The sequence below is a fragment of the Juglans regia genome, chromosome 16 (assembly GCF_001411555.2).
Source record: "Juglans regia cultivar Chandler chromosome 16, Walnut 2.0, whole genome shotgun sequence".
Lineage (NCBI taxonomy): Eukaryota > Viridiplantae > Streptophyta > Magnoliopsida > Fagales > Juglandaceae > Juglans > Juglans regia.
In genome coordinates this window covers 7,494,731-7,517,812 of record NC_049916.1, presented here as the reverse complement: position 1 = coordinate 7,517,812, position 23,082 = coordinate 7,494,731, and positions in this window count along the sequence as shown.

Sequence of the window (23,082 nt, the reverse complement as noted above, 5' to 3'; positions counted from 1 at the left end):
AAATATGGAGAAGAGTGATAACACGAGCTTCAATGGATTTGCGGATAGAGTGACAGTCGATTTCAATATGCTTTGTGTGCTCATGATAGACAAGATTAGCTGTGATCTGAATAGCACTTGTATTATTGGCGTGTAAAGGTGTAGTATTGGTCTCAGAGAAGCCTAACTTAGCAAGTAAACCTCGAAGCCAAATAATTTCGGAACAAGCAAGAGACATCGCCCAGTACTCAGATTCTGTAGATGACTTAGAAACTCTGTCTTACTTCTTACTCTTTCAGGAGATCAACGCATCTCCTAAGAATACGCACCAACCAGTGATGGAGCGACGTGTATAAGCACAACCAGCCCAATCAATATCGTTATAAGCAGCAAGATGAGGAGAATTGCCTACAGGAAAGAATAAGCCATGGGTAGAAGTGCCTTGAACATAGTGGATGATTCTACGGATAGCAGCCAAATGAAGATGATAAGGAGTCTGAAGAAATTGGCTGACTTGCTGTGCAACAAAAGAAATGTCTAGTCTAGTAATGGTGAGATAGACAAGGCTACCTACCAACTTTTAGTATAAACTGGGATCAGCAAGTAGGTCACCCTCCTCTTTGCGAAGCTTGATGTTTAATTCCATGGGAGTGAGATACCAGGACTACGATGCACCTCAAGACCAAGAACATATGTGAGAGACCTAAGATCTTTCATATGAAAAGATTCTGAGAGATGAGTTTTGAGCTGGACAAGTAAAGCAGAATCGGAACTAGTGATCACAATATCATCAACATAAACTAAAAGAACAACAATACCGATGTCTGATTTTCAAAGAAACAATGAAGTGTCATACTTGTTCCGCTTGAATGAAAATTGGAGTAAAGTGGTGCGAAATTTATCAAACCAGGCCCTTGGAGCTTGTTTGAGATCATAAAAAGAGCGACGAAATTTACACAAATGTGAGGTCGGAGAGGGAAACAATCTCGGGGGTGGCTTCATATAAATACACTTTTTAAGATCCTCGTGATTAAAAGCATTCTTGACATCCATCTAATATAGTGGCAAATCATTGGAAGTAGCAAGATCTAGAATTGTACTAACAATGATCATCTTAGCCATAGGAGCAAAGGTCTCTTCATAATTGTAAATGTAAAAGTGGTTTTTTTGTTTTTTGTTTTTCAAATAACAACAAGGCAGGCCTCTTATTATTAAAATCCCTCACTAAGGTGGAGGAAGAACCATGCTTACAAACACCATACCAACCAAAAAATTACATCAATGTCGAATATAAGGAATACCCAATTTATCCATACAAACTAAACCCCGAATACGACCTTGCACCAACTCTTGTCCAAAATCCAAAATTCTACCTTTTGTCCCCTGTTTTGCCAAGAAATCCGCCACCATATTTGCTTCTCTAAAAATATGCCGAAAACGAACATTAATAACACCAACAAGCTCCTTCACTTCCTCCCAAAAATCCCATAAAAACCAATAATTACACACACCCGACGCTAACCACCCAATCACCACGCTTGAGTCGGATTCTACCAATAACTCTCTCAACCCCAATGACCGACATAAATGGAGGCCATCAAGTAGAGCTCTACATTCCGCAATTGTATTTGTTGCTTGGCCATAAAAATGAGCAAACCCGGCTATCACTCTTCCTTGTGAGTCACGAATAATACCACCTCCACCTGACAATCCCGGGTTCCCGCACGACCCCCTATCCACATTTAATTTAAACATTCCCTCCTCCAGTGGACGCCACGCAACAGGTCTAGGCCTCTTCACATAAACTGGAACAATTGGGCAATTCAGCTCCTGCAACACGAACTGGTCTTGACTACCCATCCTTCGGAACCTCCGTAAGTTACTTGTGATGTCCCTTAGTGAGATTTTAACAACTCGCAAGATGGCCCCTACTTTGAAAGTGATATTCTCCTCTCAAGCTGAGCACCTAGCCTTCTATAGTGCCCACGAGATGATAATCGGTAGAACTCCATGAGTCCATCCAACTTGTTAAGATCCCATTGAATGCTCCTACCAAAAGGACATCATCCCTTCCCCATTTCTAATCTGCGGTAGAAGAAATCGACAAGCCTCTGCAAAAAACTTCCAAACATGTTTAGCTCCGTCTCCCTCACAAAGAATATGGTTCAAAGTCTTCACTTGCGGACGCAAACAACAATTACATTTTGATACAACTGGAATTCCGAGACTTCTAATAATATCATCCATAGGAATTGCTTTCCTTCGAGCTCTCCAGCACATGAAGGAAATCTTTTTCGGCACAAAGTCCTGCCATAACCATCTCCTCCAAACACAATTCGAGCCCTGTTTTCAAATCACCTCACAAGCTAATTTCGTTGTAAATTCATTGTCAACCATATGTTTCCAAACACATAAATCCTCACCTTGACGCACTCGAAGGCCAGATCGTCTAATTTTCTCCACCACTTCTTCAGGAACGAGTTCCCTTAATAGCTCATACTTTGGCCCTATGTCCTCCATCACCTCATTCACCTTTAGCTTCGCATCCCCTACCACTGAATTCTCCATTGACAACGGTTCATCTCCCAACTAGTTATCAAACCAGAAACTCACCTGTCCACCTCTAATGAGCCACCTTGAGTTACAGGCTACACTCAGCAAAAGTTGCATAATGCCCCTCCAAAACCGAGAACCTTGCCCCAAGGACATAACCGAAAACAAATGTGCATTACTCACGTACTTAGAGCCAAAGAAATTGGACCAAAACGTATCTCCTTTAATTAACTTCAAGGCAAACTTCATAAGCAAAGAGTCTTGAACCTCCTTGAGATCCTGGATTCCAAGTCCACCTTCATCCATTGGCAAACATATTTTTCTCCATGAAATCCATTTCCTCTTTTTATTCTCCACACTAGATCCCCATAAAAAATTAGAGAAAATCCTTTTAGTAGCCGCGAACACTCCCTTTGGCACATTCATAATTGAAAGCATATGAATCGGCATACTATTCAAAACAAGCTTAATTAAAATAATCTTACCTCCAAAGGATAAGAGTTTATTTTTCCACCCTACTATTTTTTTTTTTGAACTTTTGCCAACGAAGGATCAAACATCCTCACTTTCATTCTTCCCATGTACAGCGGAATCCCCAAATATATGCAAGGCCATATCCTTTCCTCAAAACCAGAAATTCTCTTCAAACCATTCTTTCTTTCATACGGAATATTAGAGGAAAAGAACATTGAAGACTTGTTAGGACTAATCATTTGTCCCGACATTACCTCATACCGGCCTAACATCTCCATAACCCTCTGCATCGATGTTTTGCCACCATTAGCAAAAATCAAGAGATCATCCGCATACAACAAATGAGTAATCAAAGTTCCCCCACTTGAATTAAAAGGCTTGACACTTTCTAACTGAAAACAAATGTAAAAGTGGTTGGCTAGGAGTAGATGACTAGGACAATAGAGATTTATTTAAGTTGGGGGATTGTTAAGATTGAATGAGTGTAAATATGTTATCTTGAAAAATGATGTGTGCAACCGACCTTGGGGAACCGGTCCACACGTGGAGATGAAACACACCATTTCATTTGAATTCTCAAAACGCAAGTGCCAACCCCTTCCCTTCGTCTTCTACACTTAGGACCTGGTCTCCAAGAACCCACGAAGCCACCATCGAAGCCCTTTCATCATCTCCACTCAAGGCAACCTCTTCTCTTCTCCACTCAGATCTAGGCTCTATGAATCCTTCATTGTACGTTTTCTTCTTCTCTTTCGATAAAAAGGAAAACGGGTTTTGGGTTCGTGGAAAATGAGTCAATGGATTTTCAAGATTGGAACTCCATGGCTGTGAGTGCTAGTGTGAGGATCTCAGAACTGGGGTTGATGTCCTTCAGGATACAAGAAGCAACACATGATTGTTTAAAAAAAAAACAAAAGGGATAAAGAAAAGCTGGAAAAGTTGTGTGTTTTATGGTAAAAGAAGATGAAAAATGTGTGGAGACTTGAAATTCACTGCTTTGGTTGCAGCTCTCTATCTTGTACTATTTTTCTTCCATTCTTTTTTTTGGATCGATGTTTGCTATGTGCTAGCTACTCCAGTGCTCTCTCTCTCTTATTGGAAAAGAAAACGAGGAAGCTTTGGTCATATATTCGAGAAAACCATGTCAGCAACAACAATATCTTTTTTTTTTCCCTCCATACATTCGAGAAAAAAGAGTGCCAAAACCACGCAGAGAAAAACGAAGAGAAAAATGGTGTTTTGAGAAGAGAAAGTTTTGCATTTGGAAGCGAGTACTAAAACCCACAAGGTATCTACCTGTGTCTCAATGGTGGAAATATGTGTGGGTTTCCAAACTTTGCAGGACCTCCGTTCTCGTAGTCTTTTTGCTTTTTGCTTTTTGTTTTTTGTTTTTTTCCTTCCACATGAGCTTTGCCACATATAGCTGGTTGCATCTCGTTTACACATGCCGGTTGTACGTAGCAAAACTCTTTTATCTTTATCTAAGAACATTTAATTTGAATTAAGCGGTTATTAGATAATATCTTAGATAAGTCATGAGAGTGTGTATCTAAAGTTCAAGGAGTTTGAAACTATCCAGTTGAATGAAAACTATATTTGATGAGAAGACTCAGCGACAGGTGTCAACAGACGCGCCAGTAGACTCATTCCCAGCAGTGTCATTCTGTCAGCAAAGTCCTACTACATATCAAATTCCTACCAGACTCATTCCGTCAACAGAGTCCTATTAGATTTGTTCTGTCAACAAAATCCTATTGCATTTGGAATTGATCTTCATATTGTTTATTTAAGGGATCCTATTAGTTAGGATCTGTAAAGATTCAGATTTGTATATTTTCTAGAGCACTTTTTAGTGCATATTTTGGTGAGAAAATTTCTTAGAGAATTTTAATACTGTTTCTCTCAGAGAGTGGTACTTGAGTGTGAGATCTATTGTTTTATCTCTCTTGTTGAGTGTGTGCATACTCTGTGTCGAAGTTGAAGTGATTGAGTTCAGCCACTGGAGTTCCAGGAGGGAAGTCAATAGTTTGAAAATCGCCAGATGTTCTAGTTGCTACTGCGGTAGAAGACAAATGGGTCATTGTCTTGTCAAGTAAGAGAGTTAAGTTACAAAGGTTTTGTAATTGTGATTTACTTGTAATTGATTTTCAAATAATAAAATTGATTTTTTTGGCTGCCCCGTAGGGTTTTACTTTTAAAGATTTCTTTAAAGAGTTTCCCTTCGTAACCAAAATTAGTATTATGCATTTCGTTTATTTTATGTTATTGCTTAATTAATAAATTGATAGCATGCTTGATAACTAACTAATTTGTTGAGTGAATTGGTAGATATTTACACTGCGTTATAGGGGTACTTGGGTAATTTCAATTGGCATTAGAGCATGGTTCACTCATTCGAGTGTGATTCGTTCCTCTGTTGACCATGTCGCTATATGTCCCATTACACTTTGATGAGAAAAACTATGCATATTGGAAAGTTCATATGAGAGCTTTCCTCAAGTCTTTGGATGAACGTGTGTGGTGTACAGTTGAGCGAGGGTGGATTAAACCCAAGACAACTATTGATGCTTTACAAGAGATAAGATCACCAACTCTAATTGGAGTAGCAAATGTGTAAGATTAAAAGAATCTCAATGTGTGAGATTGCTAAAGAATCTCAATGTGTGAGATTGCTAAAGAAGCATGAGAGATTTTGGAGGTTACACATGAAGGCACAAGAATTGTAAAAAATTCAAAATTACAGTTGCTAACCTCTAAATTTGAGGAGACTAAAATACTAGAAGATGAGAGCTTTAATGATTTTTATGTTAGACTTAATGATATTGTTAATTACAGGTTTAATCTTGGCCAGAAGATGGAGGATTCAAGGGTCATGAGAAAGATTTTAAGGTCTTTGCTTGAAAGATTTTGTACAAAGGTTACAGCCATAGAAGAAAGCAGGGATTTGCATACAATCAAGGTTGAAGAACTAGAAGGTTCTCTACAAACTTATAAATCTTCTCTTCCTCAAACAAGAATAGGTAAGTCTATTGCTTTAAACACTGTGGAAGAAGATCGAGATGATTTTTCTAATAAAGAAAATCTGAACAATGAGGATATAGATCTCATTGCAAGAAAATTCGAGTTTAACAAGATAACAAATGGAAAGAAAAAGAGAGGTAAAGAATTTCCTGCTAAAAAGAGTGATTCTGAAAAATGGAATAAAGATAAATCTGAGCAAAAAGATAAAGTTAAGTGCTATGAATACTCAAGTTATGGGCACATAAGAATAGAGTGTTCAAACTTTAAAAGAAACAAAGGAAAAGCTCTTAATGTCACACTTAGTGACTGTTCTGATTCTGAAAGTTTCAGATCATCATCTGAGGATGAAACTTCATTTATAGTTTTTCTGCTGTTGTTAATGAATGTTTTTATGTTTATATAACCAAATCTAAACGTGACAGTGATGATAGTGATTCAAAAGTTGCTCTAGTTGTGGCTGATCATGAACTAAGTTTACAAGAAGCCTACAACGATCTATGTGAAGAGGTGGTGAAGCTGAAAAAATTAAATAAGAAGTTGTATAACAAGCTCATAGCCGTGGAGAATGAAAAAAATAATATGTCCGAGACATTAAAAATTTCTGAAGTTGAAATATCAAGATTGAAGACTCAAAACGTACTTGAGAAAGAATTGGAAAAAGTTCAAGAATACAAGAAAACAATTGCAACTCAGAAATTAGATGAGATGTTGAGCTCTCAAAAATCCAGTTGTGATCGCACAGGTTTGGGGTACATGATTTCCCAAAGCAAAGAACTCCAAGCCTCATCATCCGCTACCACTTCACCAAAAGGCATTATCTTTGTTGAAGGAAGATAGGATGAGGAAACTCCAAAGAAGGCTGTGTCTAAAACTCATGTTTCAAGAGCCTCACATGACAGATCAATGACGAAGAAACCCAACCAAGATAAGTCCAAAGGTAAGTTTACTCTTATTTGTCATTTTGTGGTATGCTTGGTCATATAAGACCACATTGCTTTAATTTAATAAAAGTACAAGAAAAAGAAGGAAAAATAAAAATTATAAGGAAGAAAAAGAATTTAGAAAATAAGGTTGAAGAGTTGAGTCATCAAATAACCTTCATAAGCCTTAAACTTAGTGAACTAGCAGAATTTTGTCTTCTCAACAAAGGAAAAAGTGTGCAAATTGATATGGATAAGTCAAAACTTAAAGTAAAATAGGTAGTCAAAGAAGATAGTGAGTGGACCTTGCTAAGAAAGAAAGCCATTGGTATGTGTGATATCAAGTGAGAAGCACCTTATATAATTGCATTAGTCTAGGGCATGCATTTTTGTTTTATTTTGTTTTATGTTTATGTTTTCAGTTTAAAATACATTATTTTTTTCTGGTTTGTTTTTTAGTTTATTTTTTGAAGGAAAGTACGTACTTAGTATGTCAAGGTTTGAGCATTTGAGCTCTCACATAGTAAATTCTTGAACTTGTGCATTTCTCTATTTTGTGCAGTCAACTTTGAGTTTACTAACTCTATGAGTCATCTTGATAAAGTTCATTTTCAAGCACTGTGAGGAACTTATAATTATGCTTATTATAATCATGTTCCATTTTTATTATTGAGATGCTCACCAAAGAGGGAGTCCATATCTTAAATTGACTAATACTAGTTAAATTTAGTACTAAAAACAAGAGATCCCCTTGCCGAACACAAATGGGTGATCCATATAGAAAAAGTCGATATTTAATCATTATGAAAAAAGACAAACACCCTATACAGATTTGTCCCTGAAGTTCTTATAGAAAAAATTATTGCTCTAATCATTGTGGAAAAATATGAGCAATAAAAATGGACATATCAAAGGGTTGTGCAAATTTCTATTTGGAGGAGATATTCTTTCAAGTATCTAGGTTTTAACATAAAGTTTGACTTTTAAGGTGAGAGATAATCTCTTGAGAGTATCTATGGAAATAAAGAAATAAAAAAAAAAGGTGATGGAATATATATATATATATATATATATATGATTTCTTGAAATAAGTATTCTAATTCACACTCACATGAACTTTGATATTGATGATCTTATGAAGTGTGAACAACCATTGTGATTGTTACAAATATGAGTGTATTTTATTTTTCTATGTGAGTGTCACTATGCTTGAATTGATATGCATTTAAGTATGTTCATTGCTTTTTTTTTTTTTTTAAAAAAAAAGGGAAAATACAAAATATATTGTGTAGTCTTTTTATGGTGTTATTTTTTATTTTTTTGGTCTTACTCAGTTTTGAGTAGCTTAGTGTCTGTGCATAAGTTTACAACTGATGGTTGTTCATTTGGGAGTGGGTCTCTGTTTTAATGGCTTAGAGTCGTTGAGAGGGAGATGAGAGAGAGAGAGAGATATATGAGAGGGAGATGGCTAGCATCGGGGAGAGAGAGAGAGAGAGAGAGAGAGAGAGAGCTGAGAGGGAGATAAGAGGGAGAACGACGCAAAATGCAAATGATAGAAACCCAAAACGACGCCATTTAGTGCATTAAAACCAAACAGCATTGTTTCATATATTTTTTTTCAAAACCTTGGGTCACTTACACTTAAGTGAAACAACGTCGTTTTATCTAAGATATACAAATATATATTATGTCTACCGGTTCAACGGTCTGATCCTGGTTCAGATCGGGGACCGAACTGGCTGATGTCGATTTCAATCATTTTCTACTACCGTCCGACCGGTTCTCCACTGGTTCTGATCAGTTCTCCACCGGTTCTTGACTCCTGCGCCGATTTTCGTTGGTGACGGTCGGTCCGGTCGATTCCTGTACACCCCTAATATGCATATGTAACCCAATATTATTATTCTACCCCATTTAATTTACCACAATATTTGACAATCATTGACAAAACAATTTTTCCCACCTTTCCCTTTTAAAATCTTGAACATGAAAAAATCAAAATAGAAAAACTTATCTACTTCTTGATAGTTGTCAATTATAATTGTAAAATAATGGATTCTTTTCAATAATATTTAATCATTTAATTGCAAGTCAAAACTAATTTATGGAGGCCCTCCAGATATTTTAATTTGCTAATTCAGTACTTAATTTCTATTAATTTATAAGAACTCAATCGTTTAATCAAAACCATAAGTTCTTATATTAATGAATTACAAGAACTTGTCCTAGTCTATAAACTGAACTTTCCAGTTCAAACACACACACACACACACACAAATCTTTTAAACAAATTTCCTTAATTACAAATAAAAAAACGAGCAATGAGAAATGGGAATGATGTTGGTAGGAAATGGTTAATTTGACAACCTCAACAACTATTGATTCCCGCAAGTTGGAGTAATGGACATAAACAATACTGGCGAGGTAGACTTTGTGGTAAAATGTGAGCCCTCACTGTATTGATGGACAAGTTTGGTTGCGAAAGTAGTGATTTCCACCAAAACATCTTGTGGGTTAAACTATTACCCATGAATCCTTTTGGTGGCAAACAAAAATATTTCTCGTGAGTTTAGATCAAAATCATGGCTTATTTGTGACGAGATCAGAATTCTTTCCCCAACGATTTTCAGTTCGGCTCCCGTTGATCGAGTTCCCAAGCACACCTATGAAATCAATAAGTGCGTCTCCTCGGTTCCTGCAGCCCTTCCATTTCCTAGTAGTTGATTGGACAGGCCGGCTGCAACTCTCATTAATGGTGCTGCCCGTCGGTTGAGTTCCCGAGGTCATCATTTCAGTTCCCGTTGATTGAGTTCCCAAGGCCACTTGTCCATCCAATAAGTGCGTCTCCTCGGTTCTTGCATCCTTTCCATCTTCCGATGGCTAATTGGACGAACCAACTTCTCCTCTCCCCACACCTTAGGGATCCCATTGGACCGTGCTTCTCACACGCCTGACATGACAGCTGCCACTCGTGCTGACCGTACCATTTGGGTCTGCGTGGCGCTTCATCACTGTCAGCATTGCTTCATTTCCTGCGTGCCTTCCAGCCTCCCTCGACTATATAAGGCCCCCTTCACCTCCATTTCCTCCATTTTGGTCTCTCTCTCTCTTGGCATTTTCTCCCAACTTCTTCTCCTGTCGCCGTGCGTTCCTCCCCTTCCCAAGCTTTCTTACTCCTCCTATGCCCAAGCTTTCTTACTCATTTGCCATCTTCCTCTCCACTTCCCAAACCGTGCCCGTCGTCTTCTTCTCGTCGCTACTATGGACCCCAAAGCTCCGTCGTCTTCTTCCCAAACTGTCGCCCCATACTTCGTAGGGAAGCGCTGGGTTTCATCCATCACCAGCACGGATCTTAAGGTGTTTTGGGCCAAATACGACATTCCCACCTTTGCAGTCCTGGAAATCCCCAGAGGGGGGAGTGAACCCTGACAGAACGCGTCCCGGGTGGCCCTCTACCCCTTGATGTTCGCAACAGACTACGCCTCCCATTCCGCCTCCCCATTCACGAGGTTCTGAACTATCTAGGGTTGGCCCCAGTGCAACTCCATCCCAATGCTTGGCGACTCCTAGTGTCTAGTTGAGTATCTTCTAGATGGCTCTCAATGGAACTGCCGAGTAGTATCCCGACCTGACAGCTCAGGTGTTCCTATTGGTATATCACATCAACCATCAGTCAGGGAGCATATGCAGTTTCCAGGCTCGGACTCTCGGTAGAAAGATAGCTATGCTCGAGCAGCGCCACTCGAGCATTAAAGAATGGTCCCGGAAGTACTTCTTCAGGGTGGGCTCAGGTTGGGAATACCCCGAGCGGGAGGCAGCCCACAAGGAATATCCAGTCCAGGCAGTTTGGGGGTTTCTCCCTTCCACGCAGAGCTTGGGTGAGGGCCCATCCTGAAGAGTCACACATCGACCTGGCCCCTCTTGGATGAGAACATTCGGGATCCGTGCCTGATCACACATACGCAGTGGGTAGGAACTTCTTGGGTGAGATCCCATTGCCCCGGGGCTAAAAGCGCGCTTCAAGTTCCTTTGGTGGCAAGGGGAAACAACCAAAGTTGCGTCATGACCTGCCCCAGAGGACTCCGAGTAGTGAGGCTTGGGGGTCTGGTAGTGGTACCTCCTCTTCTCAAGGTCGTGGTATGGAGTTCGGGAGTCGTGTTGAGGTGCCCCGGGGTCGAGAGGCTTATGAACAGGGACAATAGGAGTTCATGCACTCGAAGCTCTCGGTCCCTTCAACTTGGGGGAGCACGTCATTCCCTAGTGGTTCGCGCTCCACCGCTAGGCCTTCTTCTTCCTCAGCAGGCCCCCGGCCCGACCCCGTCGGTCCTTCCGTCGACCATCTGTTTGCTGTCATGGATGAGGAAGGTGAGTGCGATCTCGCTACCGCTTTTTTCAGCTCCTTTGCGCATCCCGACCCTCGCGAACCTAGTGTGGTCGAGCCGTTCATGTCTTTTGAAGATAATCTGAAGGAGGACTTCGCCCGCAAGGCTCTGCAAATGACCTCGAAGACTGGGCCCCGGGAAGAAGACGAAGAAGAAGAAGGAGAAGAAAGACAAGAAGGACAAGGGAGAACCTACCCAAAGGCCTTTTCCCCTGTGACTGAGAAGCTAGAGGAGGTCACCAGGTTTGCCTTTCCTAATGATAGGATTGTTCCCTCCCTATCTTCCTTCACTGAACCGAGCAGCGTGGGCCTCGAGGGAGGTCCCGATGATTCCCACTCTGTTGTGGAGCTAAGCGATGACGACGACTCTCAGGCTCCATCATCGGTTGGTTCTGCTTCGGCTGGTGAGATTCCTTTCGAAGGAATTCTCTTGGGGGATACCAGAATTCTCTTGGCAGCTGGAGGTTGCTGACCCTTCCTCTTCCACAGAGGCTGGGGCAGATAGGCCCCAACCTCGAACTTGGACAAGGCCCAACCCGAGGCCACCGAGTGGGCGGCCTAGAAGCTACCCTTCTTTGCCCAGGTAGGTTTACCACACACTTTGCTTATTACATTGGGCCTTTTACCGCCCCTTGCCTCGGCGTTTCTAATTGTTCTTTTCATTGCAGGCCCATAGATCGATTGGCTGCGATGATTGGTGAGGAGCAGGGGAGCTGGAGGAGGCCAATCGAGAGCTCGGGACGCTGGGACGCTTTAGGTATTATAAGCTAAAGCAAGCGGCCCAGAAGATTAAGGACCTCAAGACCATGTGTAGATGGCTGGTTAACAAGGTGGAGTACATGAAGGAGCAGAACCAACGCTTGGAGGTGGAGGCCGCGAAGCGTAAGTAGTAGAAGAAGAAGGCTCTGAAAAAGCTGTTGCACGAGGCTGATGAAAGCCTTGGCCGGTGGGCGTCTATGGGCAAATGCCTTGAGGAGAAGCTGCAGTCTACTCGGAGGGAGCTGCATGAGTCTCAGCGGGATCGGGTTTTGATTGCCGGGTAGCGTTTAAGGCAACTCTAGGCACTTCAAACTCACCAAGGAGGCCCAGCACCAAAGGGAACAGCTGCGGCAGGCCAAGGAACGCCTCAGCAAACTCTCGCAGAAGGTGATTGAAAAGAATCTTAACCTCATGGCCCGCGATATGGAAATCTCGGGTATGAGGTCCCAGTTGGATGATGCCGCCCAGCATTCTGTAGAGATCAGGTCTCGGGATGCGAATAGTAATGCTATCCGGGATACGGCTTGGGCTTATGGCTATCGAGAGGGCCTTAAACGAATGCAGGAACACCTGCTGCAGCACCCTGGATTGGATCAGCATACCTTGGCCCTAACTTCCCTTCCCCCGAACTCCCAAGCACAAGCCTATGTCAAGAACTTCGGGAAGCCAGGATATCCCCCGTTCCCCATGGGCGCTCCTCCTCAGTGACGGGTCTTTTTGCCTTTTTAGAACCTTTGTAAAAGTTTTTCTCTTTTTTTTTTTTTTTTTTTTTGTGTGTACTTGTAAATAATGTACGTTGTGCATAAAAGTAATGAAAGTGTCTTTCTTCCAACTGCTCGTGTTTTACCAATTGCTCTTTGACTTTATGGCGAATCTCGAGACTTGGCCCCACGATCTAGGGACCCTGTCAAGGGACTCAACTTCTTTGGTGTTGAGGCCTTGACGAGGGCTCAAGATCTAATGTCCGGCCTCGACCACATGGTGAGTGTAGGACTCGGCTTTGTTGAACGGGGGGTCGACGAGTCTAGGGACATGACCTGACCCCGCAGCGAGTTTAGAGACTCGACTTCTTTGGTCATGAGGCCTTGACGAGGAGTTAGGATTTGATGCCTGGCCTCGACCCCACGACGAGTCTAGGGACCTGAGTTGTTAAAAAGGGGGTTAGTGAGTCTAAGGACTTTGCCTTACCCCGCAGCAAGTCTAGGGACTCGACTTCTTTGGTTGTGAGACCTTAAGGTGGGCTCGGGATCTTCTGTCCGGCCTTAACCCCACGGTGAGTCTAGGGACTCGACTTTGTTGAATGAGGGTTGGCGAGTCTAGGGACTTGACCTCCCGCAGCGAGTCTAGGCTTCTTTGGTCGTGAGGCCTTGATGAGGGCTCGAGATCTGATGTCGCTTGAGATCTAATGTCCAGCCTCGACCCGCAAGTGTAAGGACTCGGCTTTGTTGATCTGGGGTCGGCGAGTCTAGGGACTTGACCTTACCCTGCAGCGAGTCTAGGGACTCGACTTCTTTGGTCGTGAGGCCTTGACGAGGGCTCGGGACCTGATGCCCAGCCTCGACCCCACGACGGCGAGGTCCCTAGCTTTGTTAAACGGGGGGTCGGCGAGTCTAGGGACTTGGGTCCGTAGCAAGTCTAGGGACTTAACGTCTTTGATCGTGAGGCCTTGATGAGGGCTCAGGATCTGATGCCCGACCTCGACCCCATGATGAGTCTAGGGACTCGGCTTTGTTGGTTCCAAGTTTAGACGACAAAGAATTTGAGGCCAACATACAGGCATTCTCGTAGTTCATTAAATAAGTTTACAACTTTCATACAAAGTATTGCTCCATGTTCCTACACGTAGTACTTCTTCAAGTATTTAGTGTTCCAGGGCTAGGGTCAGTTGCTTGCGGTTGTTACATATGAGCCTTCCCATCGTGGTCCCAGTTTTCCTTCTTCCTAGATTGTTACTCCAGTCTGTCTAAGCACCAAGTCACCCACTTTGAAGGACTGCGACCTGACCCGTTTGTTAAAGTATTGCTCTACCTTTCTCTTATTACTTGTCGTTCGCACCGCCACCTCTTCCCTTCTCACTTCCAGAAGATTCAGCCCTTCGACTAACCTCTCATTGTTGGTGTCTGGGTCGAAGTACTGAATGCGGAACGTGGTCGTTCAATATGCCCATAGTACGCTCGGGAGTTCTTCGGCCCATGCTTCTTTATGATCCCTGAGCTTCTTCTTGAGGGTGGAGAGGAGGGTTTTATTGGTTGCCTCAGCTTGGCCGTTGGTTTGGGGGTGTTCTGGCGAGGAGTACTTCACCTTGATTCTGAGCTTCGCGCACCACTCCTAGTAATGTGTGCAATCGAATTGACTTCCATTGTTCGATATGAAGCTTTGGGTATGCCGAATCGGCAGACCACCGACTTCCACAAGAACTTCGTGATGGTTTAGGAGGTGATGCTCGCGAGGGGGCCTCCGCTGCGACTCACTTTGTGAAGTAATCGACTTCTACGACCACGAACTTGGCCCCTCCTCTGGCCGTTGGGAATGGGCCAATTAGATCCAGCCACTGGGCAAAAGCTCATGGGGTCGTGATCGACGTTAGCTCCTTCGGTGGGCAGTGCAGCACCGACCCGTGCTCCTAACACTTTGGGCATTGGTTTGCAAAATCATCTACATATCCTTAAGGGAAACAGGGCCAGTAGTATCCAGGTAGGGTTACCTTTGCGGCTAGCACCCTTCCTCCCAAGTGGCTCCCGCAGACTCTTTCTTGGATTTTCTCTAGAACGTACTGCGCCCATCGTCTGGCGATAGGCATCTGAGGAGTGCCTCGGAGAAGCCTTTCTCTTATACAAGACCACTTCCAGCAAGGTGAAACAAGCCGCCCTGTTCCTGACCTTTTGTGCTTTTTCGAGTCGTTTGGTAGTTCGCCCTCCTATAGGAACTTCCTGATGTCTGCTACCCATTCGGGAGATGCTGGGCTGGCGATCGACATCTCACCCCCGATGGACGGGGTGTTGACCGTTTTGACCACAGTGTGTTCCGAGAGAGGGAGTTCTTCCTATCCGGATGCGGCTTTTTGCTAATTGGTTTGCCTTCTGACTCGCTTCCCTCTGGACTTGCTGGATGTGGAAATAGACGAATTGTAGATACTTTTTTAGCCTTTCACCTTTTGTGGTGAACTGCCCCAACACCTGGCTGATGACCACTTAGGAGTCGGCCTTCACTTCTACCTCCTAAAACTTTGGCAACTGAGCAACTGACATCCCAGTCAAGAGCACCCCATACTCGGCTTCATTGTTAGTTGTTTTGAAGGTAAGCTTGACCACGTAGTTGCGTTCCTCCCCTTGTTCAGTGACTACATGCACCCTCACACCTCCGCCAACCCGGCAAGACGAGCCATCTGCATAGACCTATTAGGGCTTTCCTTGGGGTGCAAAAGGGACTTCCTCCAGGAAGCTGGTGAACTCTACGACGAAGTCCACCATCCTTTGATCGCGGTGTGGGGCAAATACTCCATATCGAATTCGCTGAGCTCGATCACCAACTTGGCGAGCCGTCTTGAGGTGTCGGACTTCTGCAAGATTTTCTTGAGGGGAAGGTCGGTGAGCACTTTCATTGGGTGGGCTTGGAAGTATGGCCTTAATCTTCTTCCAGTGATGACTAGGGCAAACACCAACATCTCAGTCTGTGGGTACCTCGCTTCAGCTCCATAGAAGGCTTGACTCGTGTAGTAGACAGGCTGGTACCCTCCCTCTGCTTCCCGGACCAACACTGCTGACATGGCATGCGAGGATACAGCTAGCTACACAGTCAGGTCCTCTCCTAGTTCTGTCTGGCTCAACAGCGGGGGTGGCCCAAGTACTTCTTCAAATCAGCGAAAGCTTCTTCACAAGCTGCATCCCATTCTTGGGCCTTCCTCATAACTTTGAAGAAGGGGAAACACCAGTCAGTTGATCGGGTGATGAAGCGGTTTAGGGCTACCACGCGGCTGGCAACCTCTGGACTTCATGGAGGTTGCGGGGGGAAGGCATCCCCATTACCGCCTCCACCTTCTCAGGGTTCGCCTCAATTGCTCTCTTAGAGACCATGAACCCTAGGAACTTTCCCGATTCCACCCCAAACGTGCACTTTGAAGAGTTGAGCTTCATCTGGTATTGTCGCAGGACGAAAAAGGCCTCTTGAAGATCTGCCAGATACTGCTCGGGCTCCTTGCTCTTTACTAGCAGGTCGTCCACGTACACTTCCATGTTTCGCCCGAGCTTGAACATCTGATTGACCAACCGTTGGTAAGTGGCGCAAGCATTCTTGAGACCAAACGGCATGGCTTAGCAGTAGAGTCCTCAGTTCATAAAGAATGTTGTCTTTTCTTCATCGTCCGGGCCTATCCTAATCTGGTTGTACCCTGAATAGGCATCCATGAAGTTGAGAAGGGGATGTCTTGCTGTCGAATCCACAATTAGGTTGATACGTGGCAATGGGAAACTGTCCTTTGGACAAGCTTTATTCAGGTCAGGTAATGAACTTCTCGGATGAACCCCGACACTAGGAGACGGTCCACCTCCTAGGCTATCGCAGCGTACTTGTAAGCACTAAAGCTTCGTCATTTTTGCTTGAGTTTCTGAGCCTTTGCGTCAACACAGAGCCGGTGCTCAATGATGGAGTTATCTATCTCGAACATCTCCTTGTGGCTCCAAGCAAACACGTCTTGGTGCTCAATGACAAGACGTTTCAAAGCCTGCCTCAACTCTGGTTCTAGCCTGGTCCCAATCCAAATCATCCGCTCTGATCTCTGTTGGTCGACTGAAACCAACTCCAAGGGCTCATTGGGTTCGGCCTGCTGAAGGGCTTGCTCTGTGGACCTCTTCATCCCATTCGGCCAGGGCGGGTGACGAAGTCGGCTCGGGCGTCTCTCCGGCACTTTCAACTGTCGTGACTACCTTGACCTTGTGGCTCAGCTCTCGAGCGTAGCACTCCCAAGCTAGGACCTGTTCGCCACAGACTTCTCCCACTCCCAAGTTAGTCGGGAACTTCATTTTGATGTGGTAGGTGGAAGTCACCACCCTCAAGTGGTTCAAAGTAGGATGTCCCAGTATTCAATTGTATGAGGATGGGCTTTTGACCACCAAGAAATCGGCCATGGTTGCAGTAGTTCTGGGGGCCTTCCTAGCTAAGACAGATAGGATGATGGCCCCCATTGGCTAAACTATGTCTCCTGTGAAACCCTTGAGCAGCATAGGGGCCGGGCGTGTCAGTCTGGGCTGATCCCCATCCTGATGAAGGCTTCCCAGAACAAGATGTCTTCCAAGCTACATTGTCAGCTAGAATCCATTGAGTCGTAAAGTCTGCGATCTGCATCGTCACCACCAACGTCATCGTGCGGGTGGAGGGTGCCCTCTTCGTCCTTCTCGCCAAAGGTTATCGTGGCTCCCAGGCACCCTGACGGAGGTAGTGAATACCTCCTCATAACATGCCTTCCGAGCGTGTGCTCTCCGAGCTGACGAAGTCCTTTTGCATATCCTTTGGTAATCGTGCAGATTTCCCCGATTGGTTTGTCTTCTATTGGGGGCTCCTCCGAGCTGTTGTCCTCGTTCTCTGCCTTCTCGAGCTCACATCCCGCCATGGTCCCAAATGAAAGGCCCCCCCATGCCGGTGTTCCCGTTCCTCTGATTGGCGCCCCTGGTTCTATTGGTCTTTGGTCTTCCTTGGTGGTGCTATGCTTGTCGGTCATGTGGTACTCGCAGTATTGGTGGCCCTCTCTGTCTCAAGCCGGCTCTCTTTGTGGGCTCGGTTGACGATCTCCTTCTACCCCCAAACTCGTGTGAGCGTGGGGCACCCCACGTGGTCGGGTCGATGCTTCTCCCTTTCTTTTTGTATCTGGTGCTCTTCTTTTGGGGCTTCACAGTTGTGGCCTCCGTTTTGTCCAGCCGTTTTCAGGTCTATTTGCTCCATCTCAGACCGTCGCGAAGCCGTCAAGGCCTCGAGGGTGTCTTCGGCGTTGATGAATCCGTCCGCCCGATCCATAAACTCCCTCAGCGTGGTGGAGGTCTTCTGCGCAATTTCGGCCATAAACTTCCTAGGCCAGATTCCCCCCAAGAGGGCTGCCAAGGTGATCTCGTCTTGGTTACGGTGGTCATGTGTTCCCAATTGAACCAGGAGAGATACAACTTCAGGCTTTTGTCGTCCCGTTGTTTGACTGTGAAGAGGAGGTAAGCAGCCGGGCCCCTCCTCTTCCGACTTGCCATGAACTGCGTCATGAAGAGACCCGAACCAGGCCTGGGTAGCTCCTTTCAGTGTTAGTGGGAAGGCTTGGTAGGCAATCTCTCCCGGGAAGTTGTGCAGTGGGGCTTTGGACCCGTCGTACACTTCCATCTACAAAATAACTCCCACATTGTACGGGAGGTCGGTGTTGACGAGTAGCTGGTCTATGGTGGACGATGTAGTACACCAATCCAATCGAGGTTGCATGGATGTGTAACCCGAGAGAATTGAAAAAAGAATACTAAAATTCTAATCACATCTTACCAAAAACAAAGTCTAGAAAGAGGTGGAAGAGGAAGAGAAGAGGACGTGAAGACGAAGACAAAGACGGTAAGGAAGAGAGGAGTAGGGCAAAGAGGACAGCGAGAGCAGTAAGACATGGGGAGTAGGACGAGGAGTACGTGGAGAGGAAGAGAGGACGGAGGAGGAGGAGAGGAAGAAAGGAGGTAGAAGGAGAGGAAGAGAGGACGAAGAAGGAGAATAGTAGGAGAAATTAAGAATAACCATAAACGAGAAAACTAAATTAAAAAATAAATGTGTTATCGGCAATCAAGTTATTCATCTTACTTGAAGAAATAAGTGAATTCAACTAGAAGAGAGAGATAACTAACTACCCCGGTTAATATTTTTGCCCTTCATACATCCAGCATAGATATGAAATGCCTTGTAAGAGGGTAAAAGTGCTGCAAATAAAATTTCGTGCAAAAAATTATAAAAAGTTCTAAATAGCATTTTAGACAAAAACAAATTTGAGTATAAAAATATTACCAATAAGGATCAAGTCCAAAAGTACACCAATCCAATTGAAGTTGCAGGGATGCATAAGGCTAAAAACCCGAGACAATTGAAAAAGGAATGCCAAAATTCTAATCACATCTGACCAAAAACAAAGTGCTCTTTAAAAATATACAATAAAGAAAGTACATCTAGGAAAAGATGGAGGAAGAGAACATGATGTGAACGAGGACGGGAAGAGGAAGAGGAAGACGATGACGGTAAGGAAGAGGAGTAGGATGAAGAGGACGGTAAGAGCAGGAAGAGATGGGGAGTAGGACAAGGAGTACGTGGAGAGGAAGAGAGGATGACGGAGGAGAGGAATATAGGAGGAAAAGAAAAGTAGGACGAGGAGAGGAAAAGAGGAGTGAAAAGGAGAAGAATAAGAGAAAATAAAAAGAAAAAGAAAATAACAAATACCATAGGAATAATCATAAATGGGACAACTAAATTAAAAAATAAATGTGTAATCGCCAATCAAGTTATTCACCTTACCTAAAGAAACAAGTGAGTTCAACTAGAAGAGAGAGATAACTAACTACCCAAGACAATTCTTTTGCCATTCATATATGAAAAGCCACGTAGGAGGGTGAAGTACTGCAAATAAAATTTCAAACAAAAAGTCTCAAATGTTAGAGAGCATACAAACTTCTAAATAGCTTTTTATACAAAAAGAAATGTGAGTAGAAAAATATCACCTTTATACAGAGCCTTTGTTGCATAAGGATCGAGGTCGAAGGCCACCAATCCTCTACAATTATCGAGCTTTGGTAGGTACATTAAGAACTCCAGAGAATTAAAAAAAAAGAATACCAAACTTATAATCACATAGACCAAAAATAAAGTGATCTCTAAAAATATACTATAAAGATAATATATCTTGAAACTGTAGAGGAGGAAGAGAAGAAGACATGAACGGGGATGAGAAGAGGAAGATGAAGACGGTGAGGAAGAGAGGAGTAGAACGAAGAGAACGGTGATAGCAGGAAGAGAGGAGTAGGACGAGGAGTATATGAGGAGAGAAGGGAGGAGGAGAGGAATATAGGAGGAAAATAGTAGGAGTAGGATGAGGAGAGGAAGAGATGAGGGAGGAGGAGGGGAGAGGAGTATGAGAAATTAACAATAAGAAGATCGTAAAAAATTCTCTAGGAATAACCATAAACAAGAAAACTAAATTAAAAAATAAATACGTAATCGGCAATCAAGTTATTCACCTTACTTAAAGAAAGAAGTGAGTTCAACTTGAAGAGAGAGAGATAACTAACTACTCAGGACAATTGTTTTGCCCTTCATACAACGCCACGTAGGAGGGTAGTGCTGCAAATAAAATTTCATACAAAAAAGTCTCGAAGGTTAGAGAGCATAAAAAGTTCTAAATAGCATTTTATACAAAAACAAATGTGAGTATAGAAATATCACCTATATACCGTTCGTCGCATAAGGATCAAGGCCAAAAGCTAGCGAACACACCAATCCAATCAATGTTGCAAGGATGTGTAAGGCCTCCTTTACAAATCTCAAATTTTGGTAGCTATTATATTACAAACTCGAAAGAATTGAAAAAAGAAAACCAAAATTCTAATGACATATGACCAAAAATAAAGTATTCTCTAAAAATATACTATAAAGATAATACATCTTGAAAAAATTGGAGGAAGTGAAGAGGACGTGAACGAGGACGAGAAGAGGAAGACGAAGACGGTGAGGAAGAGAGGAGTAGGACGAAGAGAACAGTAAGAGCAGGAAGAGAGGAGAAATAGGGCGAGGAGTACGACGTGAGGAAGATAGGAGGGAGGAGGGAGGGGGGGAGAGGAATATAGGAGGAAAATAGGAGTAGGACAATGAGAGGAAGGGAGGACAAAGAAGGAGAAGAGTAGCAGAATTTAACAATAACAAGAATATAAAAAATACTAAAGGAATAACCATAAACAAGACAACTAAATTAAAAAATAAATGTGTAATCGGCAATCAAGTTTCACCTTACCTGAAGAAAGAAGTGAGCTCAACTAGAAGAGAGAGATAACTAACTACACATGACACTTTTTTTGCCCTTCATACTTCCAGCATAGATATGAAATGCCACGTAAGAGGGTAAAGTGCTGCAAATAAAATTTCATACAAAAAAGTCTCAAATGTTAGAAAGCATACAAAGTTTTAAATAGCATTTTATACAAAAAGAAATATGAGTAGAAAAATATCTCCCACATACAGAGAGCGTTCGTTGCATAAGGATCAATGCCGAAGACGAGCTAACACACTAATCCAATCAAGGTTGCAAGGATGCGTAAACTAAAAGTGTATTATAAAAATCGAGCTTTGGTAGCTATTATATTAAAAATTCGAGACAATTGAAAATAGAATACAAAAACTCTAATCACATGACTAAAAATAAAGTGTTCTTAAAAAAATATACTATAAAAATAGTACATCTTGAAAAAATTGGAGGAAGAGAAGAGGACGTCAACGAGGACGAGAAGAGGAAGACAAAGACGGTGAGGATGAAGAGGACAGAGAGATTTGGAAGAGAGGAGTAGGACGACAAGTACAAGGAGAGGAATAGATGAGGGAGGAGGAAAGGAATATAGGAGGAAAAGAGTAGGAGTAGGACGAGGAGAGGAAGAGATGAGGGAGGAGGAGAGGAGGAGAGGAGTAGGAGAAATAAATGCGTAATTGGCAATCAAGTTATTCACCTTACCTGAAGAAAGAAATGACTTCAACTAGAAGAGATAGATAACTAACTATCCAGGATAATTCTTTTATCCGTCATACTTCCAGCATAGATACGGAACGCCATGTAGGAGGGTGAAGTACTGTAAATGAAATTTCTTACAAAAAAGTCTCAAATGTTAGAGAGCATACAAAGTTCTAAATAACATTTTATACAAAAACAAATGTGTATAAAAATATCACCTATATACAAAGAGCATTCATCGCATAATAATCAAGTTCGAAGGCTAGCCAATACACCAATCCAATCGAGGTTGCAGAGGCATTAAGGCCATCTCTACAAACCTCAAGCTTTGGTAGCTATTATATTAAAAACCTGAGAGAATTGAAAAAGGAATACCAAAATTCTAATCACATCTGACCAAAAACAAAGTGATTTCTAAAAATATACTATAAAGATAGTACATCTACAAAAATGTGGAGGAGGAAGAGGAAAGGACGTGAACGACAAAGAGGACGGGGAGAGCGGAAAGAAATGAACAGATGAGGGAGGAGAGGAATATAGGAGCAAAAGAAGAGGAGTAGGACAACAAGAGGAAGAGATGAAAGGAGAAGGAGAAGATCAACATAAATTAAAAATAACAAGAATATAAAAAATAATATAAGAACAACCATAAATGAGACAACTAAATTAAAAATAAATGTGTAATCAGCAATTAAGTTTCACCTTACCTGAAGAAAGAAGTGAGTTCAACTAGAAGAGAGAGATAACTAACTACCCAGGACAATTGTTTTGCCCTTCATACATCTAGCATAAATATGAAACGTCACGTAGGAGGGTGAAGTACTGCAAATAAAATTTCATATAAAAAAGTCCCAACTATTAGAGAGCATACAAAGCTGTAAATAGTATTTTATACAAAAAAAAATGGTACATATAAAAATATCACCTATATACAAAGAGCATTTGCCACATTTGGATTAAGGCTGAAGGCTAGCCAATACACAATCCAATTGAGGTTGCAGGGATGCGTAAGGGCATCTACAATCCAATTGGCTTTGGTAGCTATTGTATTAAAAACTCGAGAGAATTAAAAAAGGAGTACTAAAATTCTAATCATATCTAACCAAAAACAAAGTGATCTCTAAAAATATACTATAAAGATAATACATCTACAAAAATGTGGAGGAGGAAGAGGAAAGGACGTGAACGAGGAAGAGGAAAGGAAGACGAGAACTATGAGGAAGAGAGGAGTAGGACAAAGAGGACGGGGAGAGCGAAAAGAAATGAACAGATGAGGGAGGAGTAGG